Raw genomic sequence first — 13,824 nt, forward strand, 5'->3', positions numbered from 1 at the left:
CTATCTAAGGATGGTACTATAGAACGCCACCTCAAGGTAGGCCTAGTGGCGCCATCTCTTGGTCAGGCCGGAAACTTATCAATCCACCCTCGTATGTTTGAATTCTTTAAAAATCTAATTTTCTAATTCAAGTTTAAAATTCGATTGGAATCTCTTCAGTTCTTCTTAACATTTCTTACATTTATAATCTTACCAAATTGAAACATTTTGCTTTGAAATCTTCTACAGTCTTCTTTTAAATTTGAGGAAATCCTTTCACATGTTTAAAATCCTGTTTTAATATTCTCATAAAGTACGTTTTTTAAAATAAAAAGTAATTACAAATTTTCCTACCAATCTTGAAAAATTCCTGTTTCTAATCTCAAAATAAAAAATTATATTAATCCTTATTATATTAATCCTTATTTTTTTCTAAAACCATAGAACCTAGCGAAATTGCCTGATTTTTCATTCTCTTGACAAACTGCGAAATTCCGTTTACTTAAAAACTCCTCCAAATAGCCAGTTAGCCATCGAAAACGAATCGTGAAGTCGGGCGGGCTCGTGCTCGTGCTCGTGCATTTTCGGCTCTACAGGAGGCTGGCCTACGCAACATGTAGCAGAGCCGACTCACCAACACGCTACGTTTGAATGTGTCGCTCCCAGATGGGAGATTGGTGGGGGCCGAAAAATCCCATGTTCTGGAGACACAGGCACCATAGCACAGTAAATCCCAGAAGCAGTGCTTTCAATTTTAGGAATTTTTTTTACTGCGCTTGCTTCTCGCCGGCAAACCGATTGGTTACTGTTAGCGCGCGCATTTGAAATTAGATAAATATTCTAATTTAATATTTATGATAAAGAAGGATTTGGAAAAGCATCTAAAGTAATTTCTTAATCCTAAAATACAATTTTAGAGTGATATGCGAAAAAATAATGTGATTTAATTGCAAAAAACGTTATTAAATCTGACTGAAAAAAATTTCTAATTTATTTTTGGAAAATTTAGTGACTTTATTTTAAGTCAAATTTTTGGGAATAAAACAAAAATTAATGTAGAAACTCGACAAAAACGAGATTAATCATTGTGATAAAAAAATGTTTTCTTTCCCTGAACTCAGAGCTGATAACGTCTTTTTAATTAAAATCGAATAATTTCTTATCTGTCACTCCAAAATCTTTTTTTAGGATTAAAAAATTACGGTTTGTGCAACAGTAACTAATCAACCCAGAGGTATTATTTATCTGAAGCTGGATACAAATGCTTAAAACAATTAAAAACTTCAACGATTTAATTGATTGATTAAAATTTGAGTGCCGTAATTTGTGCTAGTATAAAGTTGAATCTTATCGCATCTTTGTGGCCTGTTTTCTCAAAACCATATTTTCGAAAACCACGAGCACGATTTAACCAAAACTGTTCAACCTATTGACTTCATTCAATACTCATTTTGTACAGTATTGAAAACTACCCTGTATGAACACAAAATACTAATGACTTTCTTAAAATTATTTGTATAAGCACAAACATTTTAACAAGTTGCATCAAAAATCGTATTTTTTTGTTAGAACAGTGATAATGTTCAATAATGTTCAAATTTCCTTAAGTTTTTTTGATTTATATATAGTACAAAAGTATACAAATGAACAAAATGGCAGTTATTTCTTCCCCAGTTAAGAATTTCGGGCGCTATCGTGCTCGCAGTCCTACTACTTCGATGACGAAACATTCTAGTGCAACATGGTTTGCTCCGCCATTTTGGAACATTTTCGGGTCTTTTTTTAAAACATTGTTTGAAAGTTGATAAAAATAACCCTGAAAGATTTATTTTCTATCCTGTTATTTTATTGGAGACAAAAATCTCAAAAAGCACCTTTTTCCAAGCTCTAGAAGGATTGACCCCCTTAAATATTGTGAGTGACATAAGATTCCATGCAATTAGACATTTTTTAATGTATTGCAGCAAGATTTTAGTCTTAGATTCTTTCAATGTAATATTTTGCTATTTAAAAAAATGGAAATTTTCTGCTGTTTTTTGACAGTGTCCTATTGATTCAGTTCGTATTTAACTAAAGGAACGAGAAAAAGGGAAAATTTCGTGAAATAAGGTGAAAAAAGAAGAATTCTTATTCTTTTTTAAAATTCATCTTTCCTGAGGTACTAAACATTATCTAATTTCATAACGTTACTTTCACTAGATTTCCTCCCTCCTCTTAACAAACGTATTTTTTTGCATGACCCCCGTTAACCTTTTAAATGGTTAACGTAGTTTATGGAATACAGATGAAATCGCACAAATTCTTAATCATTTGAAATTTGAAATAATTTGTTTAAAATTATCGTAATTTAAATTATGTCATTATATTTACCAATAAAGCTGAGGGTAGTCACCGAGGATAAAACAAGAGTATAAACAGTTCTCATATTTTATAATTAGTGGAAAAAAGCTAATGATTGTATTGATGAAGAATTTGGTTCGTAGTGTACTAATGAATATTCTTGTCCTTCATTAGAGTATAAAGCATTTTATGTGATCGTTATCTAAATGATTTAGGGCCTTAAGCTTGTTCGTCTTATATGTTTACATTTAATTAGTCACTTTTAAAGAAAAATAAATCAGTCACATAATTTTTTTTATATGCCTTCTATTTCAACGTTTTTTTTTATGCAATTAAAGAAATTACGCGTCGTCGGGCAAAATGACGTAAGTGACAAATAGCGAATTTTAAGCGAAACAAAAAAAGCGATCTAACATTAACGTATTTCATTTTTTACATATAGTTATCGCTTGTGATAAAGAAAGTATTGATTAATTTAATTTTACGCCAATCAACGATAGATAGAACAATGAAGCTCTTAAGAAAATTTAAAAATTCAATTAACCAATTTTTGATAGCACTTGCAGATTTCGTTATGTTTATCGAAAAAAAAATATGAAAAAAAATTTACATTTTGAGTCATACCCTCGAAACGTGAACAGTCAGGGCCGTCTGAATCATTTCTAGCTGGAATGCATAATATTGCGCAATGTACTCCACTGAGTACTCGCGCACTGTGCCCCTTTCGAGGCGACAGTCGCAAATCGTCTTTATTAAAAGAATTTATAAAAAATAAGTCAACTGTCATATTTACTGTTCGCAATTGAAGAGTTTGCGATTGCAAATATATCCAATTGATTAAATTTTAATTTTGAATCTTCGGAATTGAACTATTCTAAAAAAACCTTCAAAAATTGCATCATTTTCTATTCTGCAAATTAAATATTGAAATGTCTTTAATTGCAAATATTCAAAATTGAAGTATTTTCAATTGTGAATCTTCAAACTCATCCAAACTTAAGAATTTTTATTTATAATCAGTTTCTGGTTAGGTGAAATCTTATAATAAATTGAACGTTACAGATTACTGAAATAAATTGTATAGGACAAAACTTCAAATTGAAGCATACATATTATTTTATCGTTAGACAATGGTGATAAGAAACGTCTAATGAGCTATTAGCCGTGTTATTTATTATCTCAAACACAATATTTGTTTTAAAATCTGAAGCTACGTTATTTTTAAGATAAACGTGTTACTGCTGTTGAAACAGAATTCGAAATTGTAAAGGAAAATTACGCAGTATGCGCACCTATGTAATACAATATGCCGATACCTAATTTTATGAAATTTTAATCTGGTTCCTATTTTTTATAAAGTAGTCTGAGTTTCTTCAGGTTTATTTTTGAACCAAAAAATGTTTATTTAACAAACGAGATGAAGTTTCTACTAAACAACTCGCATTTTAATAAAAACAGTTATATTTTCAAGTTCATGGTTGAAATTTCAATTATAAAGTATTATTTAAAAAAAAAGCAAAATTCCAAAAATTGTTGAATTTTCAAAGATAATCGATAATTTTTTGTTGCTCGTACCCTACTTCTCATCTCGTTGAATGTATAAGTGAGTTGACAAATTATAGCCTAGCAGCAAAATGTTATAAACGGAATTATTTCTCAATATTGAAAAATTATTTACGATTAAAAGGTTTTTTTTGTTTAAAATTATTTTGACATAATCAGAAATAAATTTTATCTTGGAATAAAGTTCGTAATTTGCATTAATAGACAAAGACACATAACCTCTTTTAATATAATAAAGAGGCTATGAATAGAATTCTTTTGCTATTTATAATTTACAATTAAATTTTCTCTTTTAGAAATAGCTTCTTAAAAATACGACTCTTTATTTGAAAATTGTTATATACAATTAGCATAATATGGTGAAAACAATATCGATATAAATCAATAACTATCATATTTTCTTAGTGATGTAGTGATTTTAATTAAAAATTTCACTTTTTGGTTGAGAATTCATGAATTCTATTAAAGGTTGGTCTTTTTTTATAGTAAATTAATCTTTTTGTTTAAAATGTTTGCTGTTTGGTTAAAAATTAAACGTTTTGGTACAAAATTCTTGATTTTTTTTTAATTTCGTATTTTTTGTAGTAAATTAATCTTTTTGTTTAAAATTTCTGCTGTTTTGTTGAAAATTAAATTTTTTGGTTCAAAATTCTTGAATTTTGTTAAAAATTCGCCTTTTTGGGTGGAAAATTAATCCTTTTGTTTATAAATTGATCTTCTTAGTTAAAAATTGAACAACTAGGTTTAAAAGTTGATCTACTTTCTAAAAAGTTAACTTTTTTTTGTTTCTTATGAATTCAAATTTTGGATCAGAATTCTTGATTTTTCTTGAAAATTCGCGTTTTTTCTTGTAGTAAATTGATCTTATTGTTTAAAATTAATCTTTTTTTAGTTGAAAGTTTCACTTTTTGGTTGAGAATTCATGATTTCTATTAAAGGTTGGTCTTTTTTGATAGTAAATTAATTTTATTGTTTAAAATTTTTGCTTTTTGGTTGAAAGTTGAACTTTTTGGTTCAAAATTCTTGAATTTCGTTAGAAATTTGTATTTTTCGGCAGTAAATTAATCTTTTTATGTAACATTTTTTTTAAATTTAAAAACTATGTTTCAAAGTTGGATTACTTTCTTAAATATTAAACAAAATTTCTTGGTTCAAAAACTGTCTGCCCTGGTGGACCGAAAGAACCGAATGGAGCCTCTACAAAGTACGCGTAAACACCCCATTGGGTCCCCATTCGGTTCCTTTTTAGAAAACTAAAAAACAAACCAGCAAAATCAACTTTTTAATGGCTTAAATTCGGATTCTACGTTAAAATTTGCATTAGAAACTCGCGGAGTAATCGCAATACTTTTTCTTGCAGCGTTAAAAACTGGAAAAAATAAAATACCTGTCATTTACATGAGCCGAAGGCGCCTTCATATGCACCTTCTTTTAGTAGCAGATAATAAGCGTTCCGTCGGTAACTTAAGAATATTGTCTGGATGCTAGCGCCACACAGTGGAAACCTTAGACAACAACGCTGCGATGCAAGTGAGACAGAATCTTATTTTTAAACTTCGCGCGCAACATATTACTTGCGCTATTATGGATGCGTTTGAAGTCACCTTCAGCAGAAGTTAATGACATTTTAAAAATTTTTTCACGCTGCAAAAAGAAGTATTGCGATTACTCTGTAAGTTTCTAATAGAAAATTTAACGTAGAATCCGAATTTCAACAGTTTAAAAGTTGATCTTGCTGTTTTTTTTTAGTCTTATAAAAAGGAACCGAATGGGGACACAATGGGGCCTGGACGGGTACTTTGTAGAGGCTCCATTCGGTTCCTTCGGTCCGCCAGGGTAGTTTCTAACGTATCTTCACGTTTTGGCACTCACAGAGTCCGAAAATGATAACGTTTTACCGGTGTCTGTCTGTATAGCTCTTTGCATATCTGTACACAGAAAAAACTAGGGGTTCACTCATGTTGCGGCTCAAATGAAAATTGGTGTCATTTGGATCTTGTGCTCCAATAGATACCTGTAGAGACCCAAATGGGTTCCTTTACAACGCACTTAAAAAGAAGAGCATTAACAGCATCAATGCCAATTCACAAGCCAACCACTTGCAAATTGGGTTGATAAGTTTAGCGACTTACAGAATATTTCGGTAAAGCAAACACAAACGATATTAATATTTATCCATTTTTCTTCTTATTTGTTAAGGTTCACTTATTTTATAATTTTTAATACAAAATTGGTTTAAGTTTACACCACCTTTAAATTAATATGATTTAAAATCATTATTCAATTATTAACTGGAAACGTAATGCGATTTTATTGATTGTAAGTGAAAATTCATTACTTGCTAACCCCTTTTTAACTTACTCTTAAAAGTAATGAAAAATCATACTGCATGTGCAGTTTAAAAATGCATACTGTTCGTTCTACTCACTTTATAAAGTTGAAAATATACTTATGGTATTTGATTGAAATGAAGAAAGAAATTTAAAAAGGCTAATGCAAGATTCCCTTTTTAATAATTGAATATTATTGATAATGGCTTATTTATAAATGTGAGCATACAGAATAAATTTACCGACCAATGACTTAAGACAAACATTTTCTTGCATTTGAATCAGTTCTCCCAATTTTTGGAACTTTTTGAACTGCTCTTGCGTCGCACCAGCAACACGATTTCTTGTTTTTAGCGCGCGCATTTTAAATTATATAAATATTCAAATGTTATATTAATAATAAATAATTATTGTGAAATGCTTCAAAAGTAATTTATTAATCCTAAAATATAATTTTTAAGTGACAGATGAACAAATATTGTGATTTTATTGCAAAAAAAGGTTATTAATTTTGACTTCAGAAAAAACAAAATTTTCAATTTATTTTTAGTAACTTTATTGATTTTCACAACGTCTTTTTAAATAAAATCGAGTTAAATTTTTATCTGTCACTTCAAAATCTGATTTTAGGATTAAGAAATTACTGTTGATGCATTTCCTAATCATTATTTATTATAAATATCACATTTGAATATCAACACTATTCAAAATCAGCGCGCCAACAGTAACCAATCGTGTTGCCGGCGCGACGCAAGCGCAGTTCAACGAGTTCCCAAGATTGGGAGCACTGATAAGAATAAGACTTCATATTTACAAGTTCGCTACATAACCTGCAAATGATACTTATCAATTTATTATATCTATTTTAATCAGGGAGGGTGCTTCCACTGTACTGCCCAATGCAAAAAATGTGTCATGAGAGTTGAAAACGGCCGTGCGGCGGCGCTAGTAGTAACTTTATTCTACAAAACCATGCTGTACCATAGAAAAAATGCATAAAAATTACAAAATAAGTATGAAAACCCCATTAAAATCATTTTTTCTTTATAGTGTAGAGTCAAGAAGTAAATTATATTTAATTACTAACGTATTATTTTGTTTATTAAAGGAAAAAGCGGCACAATTGACATAATTCAAACAAACAAAATTGCATGGATATTCGAAAATTATAAAGAATAATAAAAAAATAAATAACGAATACACAAATGAATGAAAACAAAATGCCGAAAATATATATTATTACCGAATTATAAAATTTCCCAAATTTCAAATGACAAGATTTTTAATAAGCAAAAAATAAAATCCTGAATTTAAAAATATCCGAAACTAAAATTCACCGACTTCAAGACCGACTTCAATGATTAAATTCTCACAAATATTTCAATTCTCGAAATTTAGAACTGCTGAACATAGTTAATTGATTATTAATTTGTGAGCTATTAATAGAATTATAAATAAGGCGAATAATTTAATTATTCATTAATTAATAATTTATTAATTATTTTCGGAAAATTTAAATCACGTCGAAATTAAATTACAGCCATAGAAATATTTATGAGAATTTAACAATTCGTTTCTTTTATAATTCGGCCATTTTTTGTTCTTGCTAATTTATGATTAAGTTATTCTTTTTTCCGTTATTTAGTGTTAGTCCCGGATATTTAAACACTTTTAAATATAGTAATGAACTAATTTTTTTATATTTCCGTTTTAAAATTTAATGCTGCTTCATAATAAATCTAATTATTATCTCTATAGATAAATCCATGTTGAAATTAAATTCTGATAATTGAGAACAAGAAAATAAGTATTATCATGTTGTTTATAAATTTGTATAAATATAGTTTCATTAAAATTCTTGAGAAAATTCAGAAGATTTTTTAATATTTCAGGGATTTCAGAAAAAAATCTAGAAAATTTTAAAGAACTTTTTTAATCATGTAGGATTTAAAAAAATATTATTAATAGTTCCAGTCTTTCTAAATGATGTTTAGAACTTGTACAAGTTAGAAAGGACACGAATTTTTCTCAAGATTTTCAAATATCATTCCAAAATTTTAAAAATTACCTCACTATATTCGAAATTGTCCCAGCAATTTTAAGACAATTTTTTCATTATCTTGAAAACTTTCGAAATTATTTTCAGTTGTACTGAAATAAAAAATTATTCTAATTATTTGCTATGAACCTGGAAAAATATCTTTAATTTTGGTGAAACTTTACAAAATTTAAATTTTGAAAAATAAAAAAAAATGGTCTCAACGTCTTCCATATTCTTTTAATCCACATTTCAAAATTTTTTATACTTAAAATTATTCTTTAAAAATAAAACGGAAATCATTTCTCCTCAGATCTTTCATAATTATTAAAAAGCTTCTAACTCTTTTATTCGGGGTCTTCGGGTTTTCTCTGAGTTTACTTTTGTATAAACTGATTTTCATAGCGCAGCGATAATTAAGTGAATTAATTCAAAAAAATAAAATAAACAGAAACAAAACTATTAGAAAAATCCACCGTGTTATTTTTACAATAATTATATAAATAGACCGTTTTCTTGATACATTTTTAAGAGCGTGTAATGACTCTACATGAAAAAAGACATAGAACAGCCAAAACAACTAGAACAAAGTCACTACTAGCGCCGCCGCACGGCCGTTCTCAACACATGGGCTATTTTCAACTTTCGGTGACAGGAGATTACCTGTGTGCTTTAAGGTAAATATTGAGTTATTAATTTAGAAAAACGTCCAAGTGGGCAAGTGGGGTTCATTTTTGTTGCAGCTTCTTTGGAAACAAAAATGGGTTCCAATGGAAACTACTTTTTTCCTGTGTATGCATGATCACCTGAATTTCGTTTAGCCAAGTTAACTTTTAAAGGATTTGTCTAATCGAATCAGCCTTTGCTACACTTCTTGAAGTACCCAAAATGAAAGTTTAGTTCGTTAAGCAGACATTTCTAACAAAAATTAAAAAGCTTAGAGCATTTTCAAGATTTGACATTTTTTTTCTTCATATATTATCATTTTTGTGTGAAAGTTTCTTATTGATGGGCGGAAGACTTACAAATTCTCTAAATACAATTTTTAATTCGAATGGAAGTTTCTAATGTGTCCCCTCAAGGGTTTACATTTTTCTTGCACTTTCTTCTTTATTCCTTTACACACACCCCACACACTTACTTGGTAGTGGAAGGGGGGCCTGCAGTTTAAGGTGGGTTCCGAACCACCAAGAGCTTTAAGTACTTAGAGAAAACCTTTTTCTCTAGAGGTACCGGTCCCACGACTCTCCGGAGATGAGCAGCTAGGCTAGTGTTCACCGCATGGCCCGCCGAGGTTCTTCCAGAGTGCGAGGCGGGAATCGTACCCGCAAGCCGACGGAGTGGGTCCAAAACCTACGATTTAGTCCCCACAACCATCGTCCCACTTGATACAATTTTTAATTTTGTTGCAAATTAGAAAAGTTATATACTTTTAAACATTTTGAATATTTTCAGAAAAATATAGAAAAGTGTTTACTGATAGATTAGTAAATTTCATTTAAATTCTTCAGTTGATTTCAGATATATTTAGAAACTATCTCAGTCCAAGTTTTCGATTTGACCAAAATTCAAAAAGTTGGAGCTGTTGCAAAATTTGGAAAAAAAGTTTTTTTTTGGACTTCTAGAAATTTTTGTCGAATTTGCTGTACATTTCAAAACTATTCTCATGAAATTTGCTAATTACACAATAACTTAAAAAGTTGGGTCACTTTCAAAAATATGTAATTTTTGTTTTTAAGAGATTCGCGAGTTTAAAGCGTTATTTTTGGTAGATTTTAACAACATTTACAAATTATCTCAATGCACTTTCTCAATTGGACACAAATTATCGAGCGCGAAGAGCGAGTTATATTATAAAATTATTATTTTAAATTATAAGTTTAACTGTTCATTTCTTGGTTAAAAATTTTAATTTCTTAGTTTAAAAATGCAATAATATACAGGATTAACTATCACATAAAATTCAATTAGCAGTTTGGTTAGAATACAAATTAAATCAGACAAATCAGTAATTGCGTAAAAATGAAAAAATTTAATTGAACTTATAGACATATTATGTCATTATACTTACCAATAGCATTGATGATAATCGCGAAGGATAAGACAAGGATATAAATAGTCCTCATATTTCGAAATTAGAGAAAAAACTGATTAATGTACTGATGAAGAATTTTGGTTGAAAGTGTAACATGAATATTCTTTACCCTAATTGGATTTAATTAGTGTTATTTATATTGTTTATCTTAAAAATTATAAGCTTCATGCTTACCTGTCTGAGATATTTACATTTAATTAGTGAATTTCATGGAAAGAAAATTAGTCATTTATTTCGTTTTGTTTCTATTATACAAATTAAATAATGTAGAGTATGTATTTTTAAATATACAAAATTAGAGAATAAACAATTTTAAATTCTTAAAATTGAAGAATTTTTAATTGTAAGTCTCTAAAATTCTAGAAGTTTCATTTATGAATCTTCAAAATTAAAGGTTTTATAATTTCGAAAATATAAAATTGGAAATCATGCAAGTTTTAAGCTTTACAATGAAAAACTCTCTAATTTTGATCATTTATATTCGAAACTTTTTTAGTTTCGTAAATTTAGAATTAAAAACTTAAAAAGTTTCTAATTCCGATAATTTGCAATAAAAATTGCTATAATTTCGAGGATTTACATTGCAAATTTCTTTAACTGAAAACATTATTAATTAACAATTTGATTTTTGTCCTTCCATGGATTAGAGTCGAAAATGAAATACATCAGTAAGACTCAGAATTTTATAATTTCTTTTAAGAATACTTAATTAGGATATGAAATCCCTTATTAATTTTTTGCTTATCTAGGATCAAATATTCTATTTAAATGAAGCTTACAGATTACTGAAAGCCGATTAAAATTAAGATTGACGTTAATTTAGTATTCTATTGAAGCCGCTTTAGGTAATTTAGTATTTATTATAATGTTTGAATATTAATTATATTATACAGTACTTTATATTCAAGCATTTACCTTGGTTTAATAATAGCAATGAAAATAAAAAACGTGTTAGGAGCTATTATCATTATTATTTGTAATTTTAAAAGTAATATTTCTTTCGAATTCTGAATAAAACCAAAATTCAAAATGAACATCAGCCTGTTGCTAAGGTAGATTTCGAAATTCGAGAAGACAATTACGCACATTTTACGGTATTATACAGTACCGTGTGATAATGTGCCAAAGTGTGGGGCGGCAGTATTTTTGTGCTATATATGTTAATTTCTGTTAGCCCAAGGGTGGAAAATTTCTTTTAGCTAAGAAGTGGCGAATTTTCCAGGTCAATTTCTTTAAATCCCGCAGCACTGAGATTAAATCCTATTGTCCTATCCCTTTTTTATTTTAAACCCCCGGTAAAACAGATGTCTAGGTACAGGTCACTCTCGTTGCTAAAGGCCACTTCATTTTACTGGCTATGGACATTTAAACATTTTTGTTACCAAGGTGAGCTTATAATCCCTGTCTAATTTTAATCCCAACCAGTGATAACCCGCGGCTGCATCCGACTTTATTAGAAGTACAAGCATTTACCTGGACGTTTGTCGAAGGGAGAGGAAAACTGCAGAAAACTACCGCCCGAGTTTAGCACGTCCTTTTCGGTGGTCCCCGGCCTCGCTGGATCACGGCAGTTTCGTTTGGCAATTCTCGATTATTGTCGGGTGATGCCGCCACTTGACTACTAGCTAGGCGAGCAAAGTAATGCAGTCGAATCTGGATTTAGTGTTTCTGGATTTAGTGTTTCCGAGACTTAACGCACGCGGCGGGGATGGGTGAGAGGAGCTGTGGAGATATGTGCGGTGCTCACTCAGGGGTCACAAAACGGAGGGAGACAAAACAGGAGAGAGAACAAATATTTCCGAGCCTCGGGATTTAATGTCACGGTCAACCTCGAAATTGACATTAAATCCAGGTGTGAATGTATTTCTCTGGCTAATTTTGGGGACAGTGAAAAATTAAATTTCCAAATTAACAGGGCGAATTTAACAATTTATATATTTATTACTAATTTTACCATATAGAATTTAGCATTCTAAAAGTGAGAAAGAATGTACGTTGTTTTTTTCAATGAGAATTTCGTCCATTCGATTTTAACTTCGACAGTTGATACAAGCCGGGGGTATGCGGTTGTCCCGACTTGATCTAAAGTAGTGAGAATAGTGGAGAGGAGATCGTGGATGATCGTGGATGGCCAGGCGAGTGAAGGCCTGTCCATAAGCGTGTGAGAGCTCGGCCGGTGGGTCGTATGGAGCCATCTGTACCTCTCCTGAGGTAGGGCTTCTCACCACGACGGCGACGACGATGTGCTGGTCTTCTCGGGTGTGGCGAGCCGTTCGTGCCCTCATGGACAGAGGCTGCTTTACCGCGGCTTAGGCTTTCCGGGGCTGGATCTCTCCTCGTATGGCCAGAGTCCGGTTGTTCGCCTGCAGGAAAACGTCCAGCTGGGGCATGGATCGCGCCGGGTTTCTGCGGCTGGTTGGTGGTGGCAGCGGTAAGCGAGGGGCCCCTCGTATCTTCAGCAGGTATTGCCAGGGTAAGGAGGAGTAAGGCAATGGAAATCTAAAGTAGGTGAAGAGAGTGCGGGGCTGCAGTGAGCTTACCGACCCAGAAACAGTAGAATTATAGGAAAGTAGGCGAGGCGGGGCTGCAGTGAGCGTACCGACCTCTAGAAGGAAGGAAAGATTGCGGGCGGGGCTGCAAGGAGCGTACCGACCCTAGAGAGAGAGAGAGAAAGAGAGAGGAGTAAAGATTGCGAGCGGGCTGCGAGAAAGCTTACCGACCCTAGAGAAAGTGAAAGAGTGCGGGCGGGGCTGCAAGGAGCTTACCGACTCTAGAGAGAGAGAGGAGTAAAGATTGCGGGCGGGGCTTTGAGAAAGCTTACCGACCCTAAGGAAAGCGAAAGAGTGCGGGCGGGGCTGCAGTGGAGCGTACCGACCCTAGAGAGAGAGAGAAAGGAGTAAAGATTGCGGGCGGGGCTGCGAGAAAGCTTACCGACCCTAGAGCACTTTATTCTCAAAAAGTGGCTTACCAAAGTTAGCCGAAAGCGACCAGGGGACTGAGGTTACCCAGCTGGAAGCCCGAATAGAAGTGCGTGCCTTCGCTTGCACGCATCCGCTTTTATGTCCGATGGCCGAGAGGCAGGCCGGACGACGATTGGCGCGGTCCTCTCGGCCCCTCGCGTCGCTGATGGAGGGACCAGTGATCCCAGATCTGAAACGAGACGTGGTCCAATACTATCACACGTCTATGTCCGTGTGAATATGGCAGGAGACGATATAAATGCCTGGGTTGCGCGCGCAACCCATTTCTCCTCTTCTGAATTTGAAAACTCGAAGGTGCACGATTGTCGGTCGGAACACTTCGGCGGTTCTATTTATATCTCTATCTCCTTTGAAATAAAATGAAGAGATTGGGATTTCAATATTTTCAGATTTCGATGCTGGGCTGGCGATTCTTATTATTTGAATACTTCGCGCGCCTCTTTATATGCGTGTATTTTGAGGTTACGTTACTTCAAGTATGAAATATAAATTATATAA

The 13,824-nt window shown here is 32.2% G+C and overlaps 1 protein-coding gene across 1 annotated transcript in view; it reads left to right on the top strand.

Annotated features, from left to right (window-relative positions):
• The window catches only part of LOC117174301 (rap1 GTPase-GDP dissociation stimulator 1), a 192,121-nt gene that overhangs the window by 43,496 nt on the left and 134,801 nt on the right, over positions 1-13,824 (top strand). The window lies entirely within an intron of this gene.

Source organism: Belonocnema kinseyi, chromosome 1 (genome assembly GCF_010883055.1).
Source record: "Belonocnema kinseyi isolate 2016_QV_RU_SX_M_011 chromosome 1, B_treatae_v1, whole genome shotgun sequence".
Taxonomy (NCBI): Eukaryota; Metazoa; Arthropoda; class Insecta; order Hymenoptera; family Cynipidae; genus Belonocnema; species Belonocnema kinseyi.